This window comes from Sturnira hondurensis, unplaced genomic scaffold (assembly GCF_014824575.4).
Source record: "Sturnira hondurensis isolate 20B ecotype Veracruz unplaced genomic scaffold, ASM1482457v3 Scaffold0018097, whole genome shotgun sequence".
Taxonomy (NCBI): Eukaryota; Metazoa; Chordata; class Mammalia; order Chiroptera; family Phyllostomidae; genus Sturnira; species Sturnira hondurensis.
The window spans coordinates 3,914,769-3,937,549 of NW_028090728.1; the positions used below are offsets into that span (position 1 = coordinate 3,914,769).

The 22,781-nt window shown below is 45.2% G+C and overlaps 1 non-coding gene and 1 pseudogene across 1 annotated transcript; one reads left to right on the forward strand and one right to left on the reverse strand.

Moving 5' to 3' along the window:
* Positions 1 to 2,401: 2,401 nt before the first annotated feature.
* LOC119002820 (U6 spliceosomal RNA) lies at positions 2,402 to 2,508 on the forward strand. Its single transcript, XR_005069816.1, has one exon. It is a non-coding gene; the product is annotated as a U6 spliceosomal RNA (small nuclear RNA).
* Positions 2,509 to 19,214: 16,706 nt separating this feature from the next.
* Positions 19,215 to 20,126, reverse strand: LOC119002765 (voltage-dependent anion-selective channel protein 2-like; annotated as a pseudogene).
* Positions 20,127 to 22,781: the final 2,655 nt, after the last annotated feature.

A 22,781-nucleotide genomic window follows, 5' to 3' on the forward strand; every position in this document is an offset into this window, starting at 1 on the left:
ACTAATGGGAGTATTCAAACATCTAGCTAATTCATAGCATTTAACCTGGAGAGGGATTACACTGAGCTCTCCATACTTCCCTCCTCTTCAGATAATAGAAAGGGCAGATGGAGGGACTTCACTTCAGTCATGCATAGCACAATAGCATTTTGGTTGATGACAACCACATATAAAATGGTGGTCCCATGCACAGGCAGGTGCCACATCTGAGTCTCCATCAACCTAGCTAACACTGTCTGCCCTGCCCTGCTGATTCCCTGAGACCTCATTCCACCCAACTTGTAGGACCACTGAAGCCATTTCCAGTGGCTTTACCATTCAAAAGGCCTGACTTTGTTTATGTTCTGGACTTTCCTAAAATTACTCAAAATTTCACAAACCCCAAACAATCAGCTTCTGCCCTCAGCACGACATATACCTCTTGCTAAGCAGCCGCAAGCCTGGCACTAGTGGCAGCTGTCCTCAGTTCCCAGCTTAGCCTCTCCCTGGCACCTCGAAACACAGTACAAGTGGTAACTGTTTGCAGATCACTGTCTAGCTCATATCAAGTGGCCATGGGCAGAGCATAAGCAGCAGCTGTTGTTGGCCTGCACCACTGGCCCCACAAAGAGGAGCCAAAACCAGTACCCCGAGTAGACAGCTTTAGACCACACCAGAGTACCACGTAACCACATTTACACTCAAAAGGCAAACTCAGCCGGCACCAGAGCCATGCTCGAGTGATTCTGGCTCCATATAGTCAGTTTCTGCATAGTAACTTCACTGTTATTATCGCCAGTACTCACAACCAATCGGCCTGAGGATCAGTTGCTCCCATTTATGTGCCAGCAAAAATCAAGGCTCAACTGCAATAGGGGGCACACACAACCCACACAGGGGACACAACTGGAGCACCCAACTTGAATGACCAGTGAGACTGTAACAGGGCGCAACCAGGAGGGGGGCCCCCCAAACGGATTTGGAATGGGGTCCAGAGCTCAGGGTGTCCAGGAAATATTAAGATGTCCTCACACCCCCCACCTGCAGGTGTCAGCTGGGGAAGGGACAAAAGGAGCAGGGCCATTGAGAGCTGTTTTGCATAGCAACAGTTTTGCAGCTAACCCCTGGAACGATCATTTAACATACCTATAACCTTTAATTGGTTTCACAGAAATGTTAAATAGCTGTGGCCAAGTTTTGAGCCAGGGAGAAGGGAGCGGCTTCTACCCAAGATGTAACTGGGGGCAAGTCCCCCGAGTTACAGCACCTGCGTGAGAGCTTGGAGTTGATTGGCTCCACACCATGGGGCCACACTTGCCCAGACTAACGATGGCAGCCCAGTAAACTTGTAATAATGTGGGAGTCCTGGCAGGTGTAACTGATTGTAGGAGGAGTCGGAAATAGGGGCACAGAGGAAGATTGGCATGGGGATTTAAACCCAGACCCCTGCAGCCATTGAGGGAGAGCCATGCGGTTTCAGCAGAGTAAGGGTCCCCTCTTGGCCAGGTGAAGAGAGAGCCATATGGTTTTGGCAGAGTGCAGACCTCCTCTTTCCCGGGTGAAAGGAAAAACCACGCAGCTTTGCCAGAATGGAGATCCCTGTGGCCAGGTGAAAAAGAAAGACAGGCGCTTTTGGTGGAGTGCGGACCCCTGCAGCTTTGGTAGTAGAGGCCCACGTGGCTTTGGGGTGCTCCCTTTGGCCACATGGCCTGGAAAGCGGGAGAGACTTTGACTGGAACTTGGTACAAAGAACTCTTGCCAGTGGAAGGTGCCGCATGACTCTGGATTAATTGGAGATCCTGCTTGGAAGGTCAACACAGCTGACGATAAAAGTGGCCTGGAAAAATGGACGTGTGCTCTTTTCCCAATTTACGGTACCCAGACTTAGGACAGGGGGAGAAGGGAGTGCTCTGTGTGTGTGTGTGTAAGTGTATACCCTAAAGGACTTTGATATTTTAATGGAGGCGTTAGGCCTGAATAGCATTAAATAAACATTTTGTTTCCTTTTCACAAGTCTCTGGCACTGAGAGATGTCTTTCCAATTGGTGGTGGACAGAAGAGCCCAGTAAGTATTAGTATACTGTCCTTGGGAGGGGCCCCTGTTGTTCTGTAGCAGTTTTTGGCACTCCTCCGTGGGCCAAATATTGCACCCCCCACCTTGGACCTCTGTTCAGTAACAAGACTGTACCACTGGGACCCACAGAACACCTATTACATAAAGCTACTCTGCCAAGACCAAGAAACATAATAGATCTACCTATTACATAGAAACAAATACAACGAGGCGGCCAATATAAGGAGACAAAGAGACATGTCCCAAATGAAAGAACAGAACAAAAGTTCAAATAAAAATTAAACAAAATAGAGACAAGTAATCTACTAAATGCAGAGTTTAAAACACTGATTATAAGGATAATTAATAGTGCTCGCTTCGGCAGCACATATATTAAAATTGGAATGATACAGAGAAGATTAGCATGGCCCCTGCGCAAGGATGATACGCAAATTCGTGAAGCGTTCCATATTTTTTTAAAAAAGGATAATTAATAATATCAGTGAGGAACATAGTCGTTAACATTGTAATAATTATGCATGATTTGGGATGGGTAATAGATTTATAGGGATGATCACTTAGTAAGTTATTAATGTCTGTTCACTGAGTTATGCATCTGAGACTAATACAATGTTGTATGTCAAATGCAATTGAAAAATAAAGAAATTTTAAAATAATCATTTCAGTAAGAACTTCAACAAAGATACAGGAAACAAAAATGGAGATAGAGAACATAAAAAAGAGTCAGAAATGAAGAATATAATAACTGAAATGATGAATACACTAGAAGATATGAAGAAAAGTAGGTAAAGAAGAGAATCGAATCAGTGATTTGGAAGACAAAATATCAGAGAGCACCCAATCCAAACAATACAAATTTTCAAAAGTAAAAATAGATTAGGATACTTTAAGGGGTCTCTGGGACAACATCAAGCATACCAACATTCACATCATAGGGGTAACAAAAGAAGAAGAGGGAGCACAAGGCATTGAAAACTTATTTGAAGGCGGGGGAAGATGGTGATGGAGTGGGATGGATGGAGTAGGATAGAACAGATTCCACTTACCCCTACATATGGGAGAATAACCTGGCCAATTTACGGAGGAACAGAGCAAACAGACAACAGTTCCCCAGTTCCTCTTGTATATGAAAATAAGAGACCAGAAATTGTAGCAAACACTGAAAAACCAGACAGTAAGGAGACAGTTGCAGGACAGTAGGGTCTCAGGGACCAGAGCAAAGACAGGAGCAGCTGCGGCCTTGGCTCTCCCCCGGTGCCTAACGGGTCTACCATGGACTCCTTGGGAGCCCGGGGCCTGCTGCAAGGCCCTTGGGAGAGAGCCGGGTCATCATCTCCCTCCCTCCCTAGCCAAGCAAGGTTTGGGCAACACCCAACCTGGTGCTCGAGGTTGCAGAGAGGGGAATAAGGACAAGGGGCCATGATCACCAGCGAAGTCTGTGGTCGCCAGCTTGGAAGAATTGAGAGGCACAGTGTTGTGATCCGACTCTGATAGTCCCTGGTCTGGCTGGAGAATTCGGCTATGCTGGGCAGGCTTGAGTGGAAGGAATCTCTCCAAAAGTAAACTGTTTGGGGGATCCTCCTACAACAGTGCTTGGCCTACTCCCCACCCAGCCTGGCAGTGATTCCAAGGTTGGGCGAAAGGCCTGGCATTTCCCCATAGCACGGGAAAGGGTCTGCGCCCAGACCTGCGGGACCCAGGAAGCCTGGCCATGTGTGTACACCCACACCCCAACCATGGCAATGACACCCTAAAAAAGAGTGATCAGAAGAGGACCTAGATCCCCTGCGTGGGGCACTAGAGAGAGGCGCCAGACTAGCTCTTGGGAGAGTGCTCATGAGACTGGCCGGGTACACATCAGGAAGGAAGAAAGGCCCTCAGCCTGCTGCAGCCAGTGAGACCAGAAAAACTGGTTTGGCCAGCAGGAAAGCAAGTAGAGGTGTTTGTTTCTTTGTTTGTTTGCTTGTTTAATCTTTTTTTAAATTTTATTATTGTTTTATCTTTCAATACCTTTTTCCTCTCTTTCCTTCTCTCTTGTTTTATTTCTTCTTCTTTTCTTTACAAACTTACCACTTCTTCCTCCCTTCTACTGCCTTTTTTTTACCCACAAGTGAGACAAAAAACTTGAAACTACGAAAAGACCACAGTAAGACCCAAAGAGGGGCCATCCCAACAGTACAGACAGAGAGACAAATCTCACTTTGCTACAGCAGAGAAACTACGAGTTACCACATTTTTGTATTATTTTTTCTTTTTCTTACATATTTTATTTTAATAGTATCTTTGTATTCCTCCTCTTTCTGTATAGTCTTCTTTGCCTTGGCTGGTCATATTGTATCATTTGACAGGTTTCCTCTGTTCTCTCCTCCACAGTGTAATGCTAATTTTCTATACTTCATGTCACCTGTGTTCCGTTAGCATACTACTCAAAGTTCTATACCTCCTATTCATGTTATCCAGATCACACATATTCTGTCATATGATTGTTGCTATAATATTATTGTAAATAATGCCCTGGCTGGTGTAGCTCAGTGGGTTGAGCACGGGCCTGCGAACCACACAATCACGGTTCAATTCCCAGTCAGGGCACATGCCTGGGTTGCAGGCCAGTTCCCAGCAGGGGACTCATGAGAGGCAACCATACATTGATATTTCTCTCCTTCTCTCCTTCCCTTCCCCTCCAGAGATAAATAAATAAAATCTTTAAAAAAAATAATAGCTTTTTCATACAACTGTAAATACTTCACATCACCCCCACCAGATCTTAGCCTACTTCACAGTTTCCTGAACTCTATTACTGTAGTGGTTAACTATTCTCTCACATACTACACCTATTTACTATCCTTTACTCTCACCTTACCTCAGAATCTGACCTCCCACAACCTCACTGCTTTCTACATCCAACTCACAAGCCTTCCCTCCCAAAGAAGAGTCTTATCTTCTTTCCATCCTTTCTTAAAAGTGGCTAGTTGGGTTGAAGATTACAGTTAACACTATACATAGCCTAAAGTTCTCCTCTCTCTCTTCCCTATAAGCTGCTACTGTAAATATCATAGAATACTCTCCTGCTGTCATAAACCGTTTTGCCTCCCCCTCGAAATGATGACAAAAAGAACAGAGTAGGTGGAAGTGGTGAACACCAGGATACCCACTGGAAGAGAAAACCCAACAACAAAGGAACCACCAACAGATAACAACAGAAGTAGGAGAAGGAGGAAGTAGAAACCACACAAACCTCGATCCAGGACCTATCTAGAAATACAACTAAACACTGTAGAAACTACCCAGTGCAAAAAACTGAACATGAGCAAAGACAATCCTCAAAACCTTGTACACACAGAAGAACTAGATTCAACACAACATGCTCTCACCAGTACAACAAATAAAAACAGGTTGTGTACAGAGGGACCATCAGTTAACCAGCTGGTGGAAAGAACCCACAAAAGAAAGACCAAACAACAATCAAAACCAAAAGACAAACACAGAGCTAACTTAAAGGGCAGCCCAAGACCAGTGGGCTTGGGAGATCAAGGAGACCACACCACTAAATCTCACAGGAATTCTACCACAGAAGTTCACACCATAAACCCAGGAGCCAGAACAAATCAATTTAAGAAGCTGAAGCTAACAAGAAGACTCTCACAAACAAGGGGAAAACAAAGAACCAATCCCCAAATGAAATAATAGGAGGAAGCCTCAGAAAGAATGCTAGATGAAATACAGGCAGATCAACTATCAAATATTGAATTCAAAACACTGGTTATCGGGAAGTTCAAAGAACTCACAATGAGCTACCAGAAACTACAGGGGAACTACAATGAACTCACTGCAAACTATATCAACATGAAAAAGGAAATAGAAACTATAAGCAAAGGCCAAGAGGAAATGAAGAATACAATTTCTGAAGAACACAGTGGAATGAATCAAAAGCAGGATCGTTGAAGCAGAAGATTGGATCAGTGAGTTGGAGGACAAAGCAGGAAAAAAAACAGATACAGCAAGAAAAAAAAAGCAGGCTCAGAAATAATGAAGAAGGATTAAGAGAAATGCAAGACAATATGAAATGTAATAATATCTGAATAATAGGGATGCCAGAAGGAGAAGAAGAGCAAGGGATAGAAAACCTATTTGAAAAAGTAATGATGGAACAGTTCCCTAATTTGATGAAAGAAAAAGTCACATAAATCCAGGAAACACAGAGAGTCCCAATCAAGAGGAATCCAAAGAGGCCCACTTCAAGACACATCATCATTAAAATGGCAAAACTCCAAGACAAAGAGAGAATCTTAAAGGCAACACGGGAGAAACAGGAAGTAACACACAAGGGAGCACAAATGCACGTGGAACATTTTCAAAGATAGACACACAAAAGTGTGGGGGTGACTTCTCTCTAGAGGGCCATGGATGGAAGTGAATAATGGCTGAGACATGATATGATCTGCTTGGGGAGGAGAGGTGAGCTGTGGCCAGTTACTCAGGGGAGACAGGCCAGCAATGGCCAGTTTCTCCCAGGAGAAAAAGGCCCCAAGCCCCCTGCTCCATAGCCTTTTATTGGATTGTAATACACAGGAATACAGGACAGCAAGGATCAAACAGTAGATAACATTTCAAAGATATCTGAGGGCTTACTATGAGTCAGAGTCAGTGTCTTTCAGGAAGAGAGTTGTAGAAACTTTGGGAGACATATTCATTTTCTCTCGGACCCTCCTTATCATATGAATGAAAGCACTCTTAGCAGAGCAGCTTTCACAGGTTTATCAACAAGTCTTTGTGATGCCAGATTTTCCCCAGGACACACTCTAGCAAGGCAAGGAGCTGCACTCTTCCCCATCAGGTATTCAGGCTTAAGGGTATTAGAGCCAGGAAGTGCTTCTCTCAGAGAACATGGGGTCTCAGGTTATGTCAAATCCAGGGGGCAAGAGTACATTGCTCTTTGTTGCAGCCCCCTGAGTCCTTCCATGAAGGCCTCCCAAGTGATCGAGTCTGACTTAGGTTGCCCCCTGCTGTGAGGGGTCTTACCCGTCATTGACTTCTGACCAAGTTTTGGGGGCAGGGGAGGAAACTGAGGTAGCATTTGCTACCAGAGACAGGCTTTGTCTCCTGTGGCTGGCACTCCAAAGGTCGTCCCTCGCCCTTAGCCACAAGGGGTACAGATACAATTCCTAAAACCAGGCAGAGTGGTTTACAACACAAAAGCCCTGGACCACATGGTTTCACAGAAGAATTCTACAAAGCATTTAAGGAAGAGCTAAACTCTATTCTTCACAGACTATTCCCAATAATCCAAAATGATGGAAGACTCCCAAACTGTTTTTGTGAAGCCAGCATGATCCTCATCCCAAAACCAGATAAAGACATAACAAAGAAAGAAAACTTCAGGCCAATATCGCTGATGAACATAGATGCTAAAATCATCAACAAAATATTGGCAAACCACATCCAACAGCACATTTAAAAGATCATACACCATGATCAAATGAGATTCATCCCAGGGATGCAAGGATGGTTCAATATTCGCAAATCACATAATGTAACACATCACATACACAAAAGCAAAGACAAAAATCACATGATCATATCAATAGTTGTGGAAAAAGCATTTGATAAGGTACAACACCCATTTATAATAAAAACACTCAGCAAAGTGGGAATAGAGGGAGCATTCCTCAGCATAATAAAGGCCATATATGATAGACCTACAGCCAACATTATACTCAACAGGCAAAAAATAAAAGCTTTTTTTACCAAGATCAGGAACAAGACAAGCTTGTCCGTTTCCATCACTTCTGTTCAATATAGTATTGAAAGTTTTATCCACAAAATCAGACAAGAAAAAAAAAATAAAAGGCATCCAAATCAAAAAGGAGGAAACAAAACTGTCATTATTTGTAGATGACATGATAGTGTACATGAAAAATTCTATAGACTCCACTCCAAAACTGCTTGACCTAATAAATGAATTTGGCAAAACAGCAGGATACAAAGTCAATATCCAGAAATCAAAGGCATTTTTGTATACCAACAATGAAACAGTAGAATCAGAAATCAAGAAAAAAAATCCCATTTGATATAGCAAAAAGAAAAATAGAATACCTAGAAATAAACCTAACCAAGGAGGTAAAAGACCTGTATGCAGAAAACTATACAATGCTGAAGACAGAAATCAAGGAGGACACAAACACATGGAAACACATACCATGTTCATGGATTGGAACAATTAACATCATCAAAATGTCCATACTACCCAAAGCAATTTCAGATTCAATGCAATACCTATTAAAGTGCCAATGGCATATTACACAGACATAGAACAAACACTTCAAAAACCTATATGGAGCCACAGACAACCCCGAATATCTGCTGCAATTTTGAGGAAGAAGAGCAAAGTAGGAGGAATCGCAGTACCAAACACCAAACTGTATTACAAAGCCACTGTAATCAAATCAGACTGGTAATGGCATAAAAATAGGCACATGGATCAGTGGAACAGAATAGAGAGCCCAGAAATAAACCCAAGTCTCTATGAGCAATTAATATTCAACAAAAGGGCAGCAACATAAAATGGAGTAAATACAGCTTCTTCAACACTGGTGGGAGAACTGGACAGCTACGTGCAAAAAAAAATGAAACTGAAGCACAAACTTATACCAGACACAAGAATAAATTCAAGGTGGATAAAAGATTTAAATATATGCTATAACATCATTAAAGTCCTAGAGAAGAACATAGGCAAGAAAATCTCAGATATTTCACACAGCAACATTTTTACTGACATGTTCCCTAGAGCAAGGGGCAGAAAGAAAAGAATAAACAAACGGGATCTCATCAAAATAAAGAGCCTCTACACAGCTAAAGAAAGCAGTGTTAAGATAAAAAAGATAACAAACTTTATGGAAAAACATATTTGTCAATGATACCTCAGACAAGGGTTTAATCTCCAAAATATACAGAGAACGTACACAATTCCACTCTAGGAAAAAGAGCCACCCAATTAAAAAGTGGGCAAAGGACTTGAACAGACACTTCTCCAAAGAGGACATACAGAGGATCCAGAGACACATGAAAAGATACTCAATATCACTAGCCATCAGAGAGATGCAAATTAAAACCACAGTGAGATACCACTTTACACTGGTCAGAATGGCCATCATAAAGAAAGCAATGAACAACAAGTGTTAGAGAGGTTGTGGGGAAAAGGGGATCCCTAGCTCACTGTTGTTGGGATTGCTGACTGGTACAACCATTATGGAAAACAGTATGGGATTTTCTAAGAAAACTAAAAATGGATCTGCCTTTTGACCCAGCAATTCCACTGCTAGGATTATATCGTAAGAACCCTGAAACACCGATCCAAAAGAACCTATGCACCCCAATGTTCGTAGCAGCACAATTTACAATAGCCAAGTGCTGGAAGCAACCTAGGTGCCCATCAGTAAATGAATGGATCAAAAAACTATGGTACATTTATACAATGAAATTCTATGCAGCAGAAAGAAAGAAGGATCTCCTACCCTTTGCAACATCATGGATGGAACTGGAAAGCATTATGCTGAGTGAAATAAGGCAGGCAGTGATAAACAAATACCATAGGATCTCACCTTTAACAGCAATCTAAACAAAAAACAAACAAGCAAGCAAAATACAACCAAAGACACTGAAATAGAGAACAAGCTGACAGTGACCAGAGGGGAGAGGGGAGAGAATTTCAGGGGGAAAGGGGAAGTTCGGTCTACAGGAACTAGTATAAAAACACATGGACAAAAACTAAGGGGGGTGGAAATGGGAGGGAGGTAGGGAGCACTGGGGGGTATGCTGGGATGGGAGTAAAAGACAGAAAACTGTACTTGAACAACAATTAAAATAATTTTTTTCAAAAAAATTAAGAATTGTTGATCAACATAAAGATGTATAGGAAAATCACCCATGGACTGCAACTCATGTCTGATTAACCTTTGATCCATACCCCTTACCTACCTGTTTCTTCTTATCAAAAGATCAGCTTGAGATGAAAAATTTTTAAATTTTTAAAATATATTTTATTGATTATGCCATTACAGTTCCTATTCCCCCTCTTCATTCCCCTCCACCCTGCACACCCCCTCCCCGACCATTTCCCCCCTTTAGTTTATGTCCATGTGTCTCAAGTTCTTTAGATTCTATATTTCCCACACTATTCCTGCCCTCCCCTCTGTCTATTTTCTACCTACCCTCTATGCCACTTAGTCTCTGTACCTTCTCCACCCTTCTCCTCCTCCCACTCCCCTGTTGCTAACCCTCCATGTGATCTCCATTTCTGTGTTTCCGCTCCTGATCTAGCTGTCCTCTTAGTTTGCTTTTGTTTTAGGTGTGGTTGTTAATAACTGTGAGTTTGCTGTCCTTTCACTGTTCATATTTCTTACCTTCTTTTTCTTAGATAAGTCCCTTTAACATTTCATATAATAAGGGCTTGGTGATGATGAACTCCTTGAATTTGACCTTATCTGAGAAGCACTTTATCTGTCCTTCCATTCTAAATGAAAGCTTTGCTGGATAAAGCAACCTTGGATGTAGGTCTTTGGATTTCATGACTTGGAATACGTCTTTCCAGCCCCTTCTTGCCTGTAAGGTCTCTTTTGAGAAATCAGCTGACAGTCTGATGGGAACTGCTTTGTAAGTGACTGTCCCTTTATCTCTTGCTCCTTCTAGGACTCTCTCCTTCATTTTAATCTTGGGTAATGTAATTATGATGTGCCTTGGTGTGTTTCTTCTTGGGTCCAACTTCTTTGGCACTTTCTGAGCTTCCTGGATTTCCTGGAAGTCTATTTCCTTTGCCAGACTGGGGAAGTTCTCCTTTATTATTTGTTCAAGTAAGTTTTCCACTTGTGGCTATTCCTCTTCCCCTTCTGGTACCCCTATAATTCGGATGTTGGAATGTTTAAAGATGTCCTGGAGGTTCCTAAGCCTCTCCTCATTTTTTTTTCTTCATGCTTTTCTATTTGGTCATTTTTTTCTTCCTTGTGGTCCACTCCATAGATTTGAGTCCCAGTTTCCTTTCCGTCACTCTTGGTTTCCTGAGCATTTTGCTTCATTTCACTTGGTTTAGCCTTCATTTGTTCCTCTGATTTGTGACTAAAATCAACCAATTCTGTGAACATCCTGATCACCAGTGTTTTGAACTGTGCACCTGATAGGTTGGCTATTTTTTGGTCACTTAGAGTTATTGGCTCTGGGGCTTTGAGTTCTTGAGCCATAATTTGGTCTGTTCATACCTGTTATGTATGAGGAGCAGAGCCCTAGGTGTTCACCAGGGCGGGGCAACTCAGTGGCTAGGTTGTGATGCTGTATGTGGGCCCAGGGTCAAAGAGGGCCAATGGCAGTCCCCTCCACTGCTTTCCTCTGGGGCCTGTGCGGTCCATCTCACTGCTCGCTCCTTCACCTGGTCTACCGGTCTGGCTGAACAGTTCGCTGTTGTCGAACTTCCATATAGTTCAATTTTCTGTGTTTTGGTTGCGTTTTTGTTACTAAAACTTTGTTGTTTTTAAACTTGGTTGTGTGAGGAGGCACAGTGTTTCCACCTACACCTCCATCTTGGCTTGAGATGAGATGTTGAAATGGTTTTTAAGGTATATAACCTGCCATATTCTCAGACCCCTGGCATCTGAATAAAGTGCCCATAAAGAATCAAACCTTGCCTCTACTTACTTGTTCTGGTTCTCATAGTGACTAGAAAGCAAAATAATGAAGTCAGCATGAATGCTGACTTTTCCAGTTTCACTATATAGTTATAAAATTGTTGTAGACTGCTCTGTCTGGTTCTAGGAATTGTATCTCTACCCCTCGTGGCTAAGGGTGAGGGATGACCTTTAGAATGTGAGCCGCAGGAGACAAAGCCTGTCTCTGGTAGCAAACAGTCCCTCAGTTTCCTCTCCCTGCCGCCAAAACTTGGTCGGAATCAAAGATGGGTAAGACCCTTCATGGTGGGGGGGCAACCTAAGCCAGACTCGATCACCTGGAAGGCCTTCATAGAAGGACTGGGGGATGGGGCTGCAACAAAAAGGGAGCAATGGACTCTTTCCTCCCCACCCCCCGGCTTTGACATAGCCCAAGTCCCCATGTTCTCTGGGAGAAGTGCTTCCTGGCTCTAATTCCCTTAAGCCTGAATACCTGTTGAGGAGGGGTGCAGCTCCTTGCCTTGCTAGAGTGTGTCCTGGGGGAAAATCTGGCAGCACAAATACTTGCTGATAAACCTGTGAAATCTGCTCTGCTAAGAGTGCTTTCATTCATATGTAAGGGTTCGAGCAGGAAACCCTAAAACTCTGTTCCTGACAGACTCTGACTCATACTGTGTCCTCAGATTCCTTTGAAATGTTATCTACTGTTTGATCCTTCTGTCCTGTATTCCTGTGTATTAAAACTGAATAAAAGACCCTGGAGGAGGGGGCTCGAGGCCTTTTTCTCCTCAGAGAAACTGGCCGACGCTGGCTTTGTCTCCCCTGAGAAACTGGCCACCCCTCCTCCCCAAGCAGATCACATCATGTCTCAGGCATAATTACTCTCATCTGTGGCACAAGGGGGGACTTGCGAGGAAAGTCGCTCCTACATAAAATTTCTTGAGAACAAGAGACCTACAAAAGAGGCAGAAGATTCTATCATTATCAAAGTTTACGAAGAGAATTTTTACATGCAGCTCCTCTTGGGCATCAGCAAGACAACATGGATAGCCCCCAGACCCCATGACAGGTGCTATAGGCTTACATAAACAGGGCGGGACAGATAGGGGTACTGGGGTGTGACCTGCCCTAGATGAGGAAAGAACACCTTACATGCTTGCCTGGGGCATAGGGGAGGGACCACTCAGGCTGTGAGGGGACTTAATGGAAGCAATCTCTTTTCTAGCTGGATCCAGCTGAACCTAGCATGGTAATAATGAGGTGGTGGGACAGACTCTTCCAGGCTATCTGCAAAGATCTGCATTGCAATGAAACTCTCTTTCCCCTGGTTGCTGTGCATGATGGTAGGGGTGCAGGTGGGCACTTTGGGAGGTGATTAGAAAGGTCTGAGACATGATCACTGAATGCTGCCAACCTTGAAACACCCCTTCATGGCGCTAGGCTGCAGAGTACACAGTGAAGCTGTTGTGCCAAGAGCAGTGCTAACATGTTGATGCATTTACTCTTGCTCACAAACCTCCACTTTTTTAAAGAAAGATTTTATTTTTAAAGAGGGGAAAAGGGAGGGAGAAAAATATCAGTGTGAGAGAAACATCAATCAGTTGCCTCTAATGCACCCCAACTGGGACCTGGTACACAACCCAGGCATGTACCCTGACTGGTTATTGAACTGGTGACCCTTTGGTTTGCAGGATAATGCCCAATGCCCTGAGCCACACCAGTCAGGGCTACTTTTTTTTAAATCCTCCCTGAGGATATGTTTAATGACTTTAAAGAGCGAGGAAGGGAGATAGAAATAAAGAGAGAAAAAACATCTATGTGAGAGAGAAACACTAATCAGTTGCCTCCTGCATGTGCCCTGACCTGGAATCAAGCTCACAACCTTTTGATGCACAGAATGATGTTCCAACCAAGTCACCAGGCCAGGGCCCAACCTCTACTTTATAACCAGGCAAATCCTACCCCTTCTCTCTAGCCCATTCTGTACCTGGCCTCCATGCTACCCCATCTCCCCTAGAAAACCCTAAACCTTCACCACCCAGCAAAGAGTAGGACAAAAGAAGGTGGCAGTTCTCAGAATCAGAGGGCTGCAGAAAGTACAGCAAACTTGAGCCCTTGGAGACAGCAATGTGCACAAAGAACAAAAATGCATGGGGAAGCCAGAAGAGCAGAAATTGTGAGCTCACACCCACAGTAAAACCCCAAGTGGAAAAATGTGCCCTAAACTTCCTGAAGCACAGGAAGACAGGGAGAGAGGGGGACTGTGAGAAGATCCAAGTCCTAAGAAGACATGAAGGGGAGATCAAGAACACTATCTGAATTCAGAGAAGAAAGAAGGTGTTATGGTCCTCTGCCCTCACTGCTGGCCAAGAGGGGCACACAGCCCCACACATCACTCCTGCATTCATTGATTGAGCACGACCGCATTGCTGGCACTCCAAGAGGCATCCCAGACAAATAAACAAGTGCCCTGATATCATGATATCATGCAGTTCACAGCTCACAGACTAGAAGACACATTATGTAAAAAGACCTTTAACAGAGATGAGGGCAAAAGTATGCCAGTAGCCAAGGTAGGGGCTGCCATAACCTGACTTGTTTTTAGAGTCATTCTGGCAAAAGCCAAGGGAGAGAGAAGGCCAGAAGTGTGAGGCCAGAGGCAGTGAGCATGGGGGTGCGGCGTGGAGAGGGCACCTGGGCCAGGAGAGGGAGGAAGCCTTAGAGCAGAAGTTGTAGGGGCTGTTGTAAGAGGCCCTGGGGAGGCAGAACCAAGGGGGCTGGAAAACCTGAGTCACAGGAGAAGGAAGACTCAAATGTACTCCTGGGTTTCCAGCCAAGGAAACTAGCAAGGCAAGAGTCCACTTCATTCTGGCACAGAAGGCAAGGAGGAGCAGGTGTAGCAACAAGTGAAGAGGAGAGCACTGGGCTGTGCCTGCTTACCCCACAGTCACCCTAACAGACCCCCATATCAGGGCGTAATTAAAAGTGTACAAGCTGCAAAGTTCAGAGGCAGAGGAGAATACAGCCCCTGACTCTGCCCACATCTCTCAGACAGACCTCAGAGCCCAGCAGAGCCAGCCTGTTGAAGCAAGCCCTCTCCTGAGGATCCAAAAACCATATGGGAGAACCCATAGGGGACCTGCCAGGCCAGAGCTCTGGGCAGCCTCACCCATTGCCCTGCCTCTGGGCCCTGGGTGACCCTGCTTTCCAAACCAATAATGGAGACATGTCATCTGACACATGTGTTTTGGAGGGGACAAAGGATAAAACATCTTGAAGTACAATGTGTGGCTCCCATATCTACTGCTCACTCATTTGTCCATTTATTTATTTATTCAGCAAATAGTCACTAAGTGTGCAGTGGGGTTGCATCTGTGCCAAGCATAGGCCAAACCAGGGTGGGAAAAGCAGACCCAGCCCCTGGCTTGCAGGGCAGGCATCCAAGATACTCAGCAATATCACCTCACCTCAGATGGCTGATGAAGTGGCTCTTCAAGGTTATGGGTGATTAGCTTAGGGTGGGTAATGGGTGTATAGCAGGGCACAGGGCTGTGGGCTTGTGCAAATAACTTAGCTTTGCAAATAATAAATATTTGTGTGGCACCAGGGCCAACTTAATCTCCTTGAGTGTGCTGCTTTCTTCTGTGTGACACCAAAGACTGTATTAGTTGTGACAGCTCCTCCAGCTCAGAGGCACTTTGTTCTACTTTCATGTTCAGTGAGGATGGAGCCCTGTGCCCCAAGGGCTGGCTCTCCAGGGCTGGGTAGCATATATCCAAGTATGAGTAAATCCATGCAAACTTCCACCACTCTAAGCCCTTGTGTTTCCTGGGAAGCCCAGCTGTGCACCTTCTGGTTTCTTTAAGGGCTAAGCAATAGACTAGATTACTCACGATTTCCATTTTTCATCAAAACAGCTCTGGCATTAAAACACAAGCATCACAGGGGGCACAGATTTGTGACTTCAAGATGTGTCAGATTGCACTTCCTCAGAAGAAAAATAAGCCCATTCCCCTTCCTTGAGGAAAGAAGGAGTAGGTGAATTAAGAGGGCAGAGAATGGCTGAATTTAAAGTGTATGTGCTTACAGTAAAACAAATTAGAAAGCCAGACAAACAGATTTGTAGAGGGAGATGAGAGAAGCATAGCAGGTTCTCAGAAGAGTGGTCAGAGACAGAGCAAGGGTAGACAAAAGAAAGTGTCTGGGCTGGGCACTGCTCCCAAACCTGGAAACTACATAAAATGCAGGGCCCTGAGGGAGGCACACAGGAGGTCCTGCGATGTCCTTTCCTACATCCTTTCTTACCTCTGCTCATCTACCCATGTATTTATTTGTCTACCTGTCTTTCCATCCATTTATCTGTTCATTGGTCCATCCCTCCACCAATGTGCCCATTATGAGCCAGGCTCCTGCAAAGGGATTGACTGCTGGTCCAACATAAAGCAGACAGGAGACTGAGCAACCACCTTACATCTCACTGAGTCAGAATCAAAGGGGTCACAGCAAACTGTTTCTGCGGAGGGAGGGTGAGACAAGAGGCATACAAATGATTTCTCCTGTATTTTCTTTTTCCAAATGCCACTATATGAAGGGGAAAAGGTGGCCAGAATTAAACATACATCCTGAGACTGGAAGCAAGAGTACATTTGCATTGCCTGTGTGCATACACATAAAATGTGAAGATACATTTTTTTAAAGGTGGGTAGGGGAGTCTGACCCAAGAGCAAGGGGTCACAGCCAATTTCTCTCTCCTCCACTGGGGGAAAAAATGCAGAAGGAAATGCTGTAAGCAGATTGCACCCGTCAGCTCAAGCTGCTACAACAAAATAGCATAGCCTGAGAGGCTTAAGCAACAGGAATTTATTTCTCACAGTCTTGGAGGCTGAAGTCCAGGATTTAGATCAGGGGTGTCAAACTCATTTTCACCAGGGGCCACATCAGCCTCGCAGTTGCCTTCGAAGGGCCAAGTGTAATTTTAGGACTGTATAAATGTAACTACTCCTTAACAGTTAAGTGAGAACTCGGCACTACTGCTGGGTAGAAACAAGGTGCCAGGCCACATAAAACAAGGTGAAGGGCTGGATTCAGCCTGCAGGCCTTGTGTTTGCCACCTGTGAGCTAGGTGTTAGCAGGGTGGGTTTCTGGGGCCTCCCTCCTAGACATGTGTGTGACCATCTTCTCCCTGTGTCCCCACATGGTCCTGCCTCTGTGCCCACATCCCTGGTGTCTCTCCTTTAGTTCAAATTATCCCTTCTTGCAAGAACACCAGTCAGATTGCATAGGGCCCACCCAAACAGCCTTATTTTAAATTTATACCTCTTTAAAGGCCCTATCTCCAAATACAGTCCCCTGTCCAGCCTGCTCCCTGAGTGTCCAGCATTCAAGGCTGCATGCACTGATGACAAGAATACCAACTTGGCCCTGGACATCCTTTAGCCCTGGGTAAGACAGACAATTGGCACCCCAACTGGTGAAGCCCTCCTCAACACCTTTGTTGTGTACACTCTGTCCTTACCTGGGAGAAGAGAACCAACGAAGCTCAAGGCACAATCTTCTGTGATGGACACACAGAAGCAGAACTGCAGGGTCACCTCCTGGTGGGCTGGCCAGGACTGTGGCATGATGGTGCTGGAGAGGGCAAGGTGAGAAAAAATACTAGGTACCAGATTCCTCCCAGGTCAGTGCAAGGGCCCAGACCATATGGTGCAGGTCAGCGAAGCTAGGCTAATCCCAACATACTTACAAGCAGATATGAAGACTGGGCCTCAGTTTCCCCATCTGAAACAGGCGTATTAAGTAGCTTTTTAGGATTATATGTTAGGATTATACAAAAGAAAGGCTCAGAAGAGTGTGAATATAGCACTGAGTATTAGCTATTTCCCCGTGGTGAGGATTCAAGAGAGCAATTTAGCGCTATCAGAGCCCAATGTGCCAGGCAGCATCAGTGGCCCAGCCGACTGTGCACCTGCCATTCTATCTTGTTCCCCACTGTCCCTGGATGAGAAGCAAGGACTCTTGCATGGGCTCCTGGACAGTCTGACTCCCCTGCCTTTTCTCCCTATGCGTGGTTGTCAGTTGGCCACAGGATTACCTGATCAAAGTGGAGAACCTGAGCCACTGGGCCATGCAGATGATTGGGAACTAGCTGAACACAGACACTGGCTACTTTAAGGTCTTTCTGGAGATCCTTCATGACATGGTGTTCTCCCAGGAACCCCAGTGGGGAGTGGGGTGAGGAAGTGGGAAAATGGGCATGGGTGAACCAGTTACTAATCAGGACAGTGGTGGAAAGAAAGATTAGATGAATCAGCTCTGGCTGGTGTGGCTCAGTGGTTGAGTGCTAGCCTGTGAATCAAAGGGTCACTGTTTGATTTCCAGTCAGGGCACATGCCTGGGTTGCAGGGGTAGGGAGCATGCAAGAGGCAACCACACATTGATGTTTCTCTCCCTCCCTTTCTCCCTCCCTTCCCCTCTCTAAATAAAATGACTGGGAAAATCTCAAAAGGGGAGTGCAATGGAATCACTGGGGAGCTCGTTAAAAACAGACAGTCATGCCTCCCTTGAGTCAGCGATTTAGATCTGGGCTGGGATACTGACAACGTGCATTTCTGATATGTTCCCAAGGCTGCTGCTGCTTTCTGATCAGGAACCCAGCTTTGAGAACCTCTGACTACATACACCTGATTTGCATACCTGATTTGCTCTGGGCCTCACCTCCTCTCCTATTACACAAATCTATCAGCAAAGCTAACTTCCAACTTCAGCCACCAAACCCATGGCCACTGTCTGAGCAGTCTGCAACAAGACAGAATAAACTGGGATTCACTCTTCCTTGGGGTCCTGTGACCTAACTCTGACAAAATAGGCTGTAAATAGTTACAAGAGTGCAATGAATGTTACTAGCCTTCAGTAGCTGAGGGAGCATCCAGGCCTCTCCTTTCCCAGTAGCATCTTTTCCTTCCTTCCAGAGTTTTTATTCAGTGTAAATCCATTTAAATTCAAGCCAGACCTGGCTGGTGTAGCTCAGTGGATTGAGCGCGGGCCTGCAAAGCAGAGGATTGCGGTTCGATTCCCAGTCAGGGCACAGGCCTAGGTTGCAGGCCAGTTCCCAGCAGGGGCCAGTTCCCAGCAGGGGACGCATGAGAAGCAACCATACATTGGTATTTCTCTCCCTTTCTCCTTCCCTTCCCTTCTAAAGATAAACAAATAAAATCTTTAAAAAAAAATTCAAGCCAGAGACTGTCTTCTTTTTCCCTACAGTTTTCATAAAGGTCTGTTTCATTACTGGTAGATGGCGCATTTAGAAGGCAGCACAGGTAACAAGAAAAATGGTGAATTCAACTAGAAACCTGCTAACAAGTAACCGTATGAATATTTACAACACAGCTCTTGTTTAGCTCATCCTTTGTTTTGTTCACCTTCTCAGAGAGAAAAAAGCCTTCTGGTCATATTGGAAATATGTTAAGATCGAATCTTCTGATTTCCATTCCCAGAGGTTTCTTTCAGCTGGACTAAGCCTCCAGCACCAGGCAAAGCCCAAGTTTGTGGCCGCCAGTATTAATGCTCTTCCCATCAGATAGCGTGAGCTTCAGACAGGCCTCAGAGTCTGAGTGCAGCCCCCTCCAACTAGACTAGAATTGTTGACTTTTGCAGAAATAGAATAAGTGGGATTCAACTGATATTTACTTGCAATGCCAAAGCCAGTGTAATTGGTACCTGATGTCCAAGAAAGGTCCACTGAAGTCTCAACATCTTCACATACTTTCTAATATATTGAACCTCCAAATTCTGTCCCATCATTGACACTAGTGTGTAGCTGGAAGTCTCCAGCCCTGTAGCTTACTGTAAAGTTATTCCTTGTCAGCTTCGATTTGGCACTGTCAGAAGTCATCTAGCATCCAGGAAGATAGCCCTCATCACTAAAGACAGCTGACCATGGATCGCAGGCCCCTCAGAATCAAAATCAATATCACAACCAAGGTTTATACATTCTCTCTTGTAAGAAGACTTGATTTCACTATTTTTCTTTCCTGTGTCCGATGGAAAGGTGGTATCAAATGTCAGTTTCAGACTTTGAAAAATCTGGTCTTCAATTGCAATTTCTGTGCCCAGACTGTTATCAGTGTTCCATTTCTCGGTGAAAGTCACACCACACTCACACCATTTATATTTGCTCTCCAAGGTCCCAATAACTTTACTAGTGTCTGTAATAGATGTGGAGAATTCCACGCCACTGCATGGCTTTGTTTTGAATTCCAGTTTCACTAACCCCAAACCAAATCCTCTGTTGAAAATATCTTTTGGCAGCTTTGTCAAGGTCAGCATACGATGGAGAGATACACATTGGCTGCTCAGCTCTGTCTGTAGGTGGCCATGGCATGACCGAGGGAAAAGGTGATCTAGTGCTCTCCTGAGGGGGGCTGTCACCGGTGCTCAGTTTGCTCAGGTCGAGCTGCTGCTGCGGCTGGAGGGCGAAGTGAAGGACCAAGCCAAGGACTGTCTTAAAGGGAGAATGTACAGAAGAAAGAGTTCTTTAAACAAGTCTAGCGGGAGAATCTTAATGGTGCCTGCTATGCTGAGGTCACCCAGTGTTGTGTTCTCTGAGGACACTATGGAAGGAGCTGAGAGGGCCTGTGAGAGCACTAGGTCTTTGTCAGCCCCTTGGCCAGAGCCCTGTGTAGAGGTGAACACTGAGAGCCAAACACACCTATGCTGCACACCTGGAGCTCTTGCAAGGAGCTGTATCTGCCCAGAGGGCATAAATTTTTCTGATTTGTCAGTCCAAATGTGGCACCTTTATCTAGTTGCCTGGAGCTAGGGGCCTGCCCTCCAGTCCCCACAGGGCTCAGCCTTCATCCAGTCAGAACCACCCATCCTCTGCACAGCCTTGAGCATTAGCCCGCTTCCCTTCTTTCTTTTGCCTGCCGGTGCTCAAGTTCAGTGAAATCACCAGGGCCTTCAACCAGCTCTCACAGGCAGTGGACGCTGCCCTCTTGCCCTGGACGGCTGACTCCACTTGCCAGAGGGAGAGGCCGAGTAGTTCGGAGACCAAGTTCACATCATCTCCCCAACCCCCCACCCTGTTCTTCCCAAGACTTGTCTGACCACCTGTTATGTGGTCTTGGCCAGCACGGCCCAGACTGCCCTGCTGCTCCTGTTTCTGTACCCTAACAAGCAAGATGTCCTGCGATCACTCCACTACAGCCACTCTGGCAAGGTGGTCCGGACCTGCTCACAGTGCTTTGGAACCCTGAAGGCATCTTTAGGGACAGGTCCAGCACCGCTAGCCTTAGCTGCCATCGGCTAGCAGAGCCACACCTTCCCCGGAGACATGGGCCTCATCCTGGTGTCCTCCACCGCAGACAACCACTCCACCTTCTTCACCGCAGCACAGTGCATGCGGTGGTGCATGTAGTCCTGGAAGGCCGGGCCATGGTCCGCACACACCCAGGGAGGAGCCACGGACCTGGTGCTCCTTCACCACGTCCAGGCGCTGGAGCCTGGACTCCCGTGACATGGGCGGCTGTCCCAAGATCCCTCTTTACCAGTTTGTGGACTGCGCCCAGGAGTTCTTTGGGCCAGAGGGGTGCATGGGCTTCCAAGGGAGCACAGGCCCCACCCACAGGTGATTGGCACTGCTATCAAATCCGGGATCAGGACCGTGCACCACATTCAAGAGATCACCAGCTTGGCTCTGACAAAGGGCCCCAGGGCCCTGCAAGCCCCACTCCAAAATTAGGCTGTAGCCAACTTCAGGACACCCAGGAGCTGGGGTGATTCCAGTCACAATGGTCCACCAGGAAAAGACTCAAAACCTACCTTCTCACTCTATCACAACCTTCTCCCAAAGGTGCCAGGCCAAGAGATGCCACATAAGGCTCAGGAATTGAGTCCTTGTAATGAATTTATTAGTGGTGTCTCCACAACAACGTGTGATATGTGATTAAAACAATAAAGCATTCACTGAGTGTAAGGCTCTCTCACTCAGTGTTTTATCCATATTCTGGGTGGCATTGAAATAATTATAAAATTGAGTGCTGAGACCTTTGACTTCCGAATGTTGCAGGATCACCTCCCAAAATTCAGGTTCACGTACCCCATGTACTAGTTAGCCAAAACATTGAAACACAGGTGGTTGGAGTTAGAGAAAGGTTTATTTGATTTGATCAAGGTGAGAGGACAGAGAGCAAGATGTCTCAAATCCATCTCTACCAAAAAGCAACACAGGGAGTTTTTTATGTGGCTAGGGAATAAGCTGGTAGGAGAGGCCAAGGTTCAGAGAAAACTAGAGAAAAGTCCGTTTCTTTAGCCACAGAAAAGTTTTCTGTATCAGACTCCCTGTGGCCCTGGAGTTACTTCCTCCTGCGTGACAAAGAAACAGTACATGAGCAGCGCAAAATTACATTGTGAGGGGGTGCTGGGTTGAAGAACCCAGATTCTGCAAAATATCTTGTAATTGTGCATCAGTGATGTCTTTAAAGCAAAAATCAGAAATTAAACATTGTATAACTATCACATTGTTTAAGTTATTACTGCTTTGTGCCAAACTGGTTACATTATTCTGTTATCTGAGACAAACTGTACTTTTAAACATTTCTCCCGAAACTTGCTTTACAGGCCATCCTTTGGAACATGACTAACATACTTTTTAATCTTGGACTACAAGCCCCCCTGGCAACAGGCAAGGAGACACCAAATGGTGTTCCTGTGTATCAGTCAAGGGCAAAGCAGACTACAGTCCTTGTTTATCCTAGCTTGGTGTCTGTGTTGGTGACCAGAGCTGTTTCATGCCTGGGCCACATTTTAAAAAAATTCTTTGACTGTAAACTACATGACAACCAAAGCAATTGAAACATGTAGTTAAAGACTATACCTCTACACCTATATCCTAATTAAGAATTAAATTATTTAGTTCTAGCTGTCAAAAACACTGGGGTCATTAAAACCACAAGAGGCTTGGCTGTATAAGGGCCTTATCTGGTATCCTTGGCTCTTCTCTTATTTCCTTATTCTCAATCTAGCCCCAGCTTCTCTCCCCATCTCCAGTTCTCCAATTTCACAACTGTAAATTTTAAGAC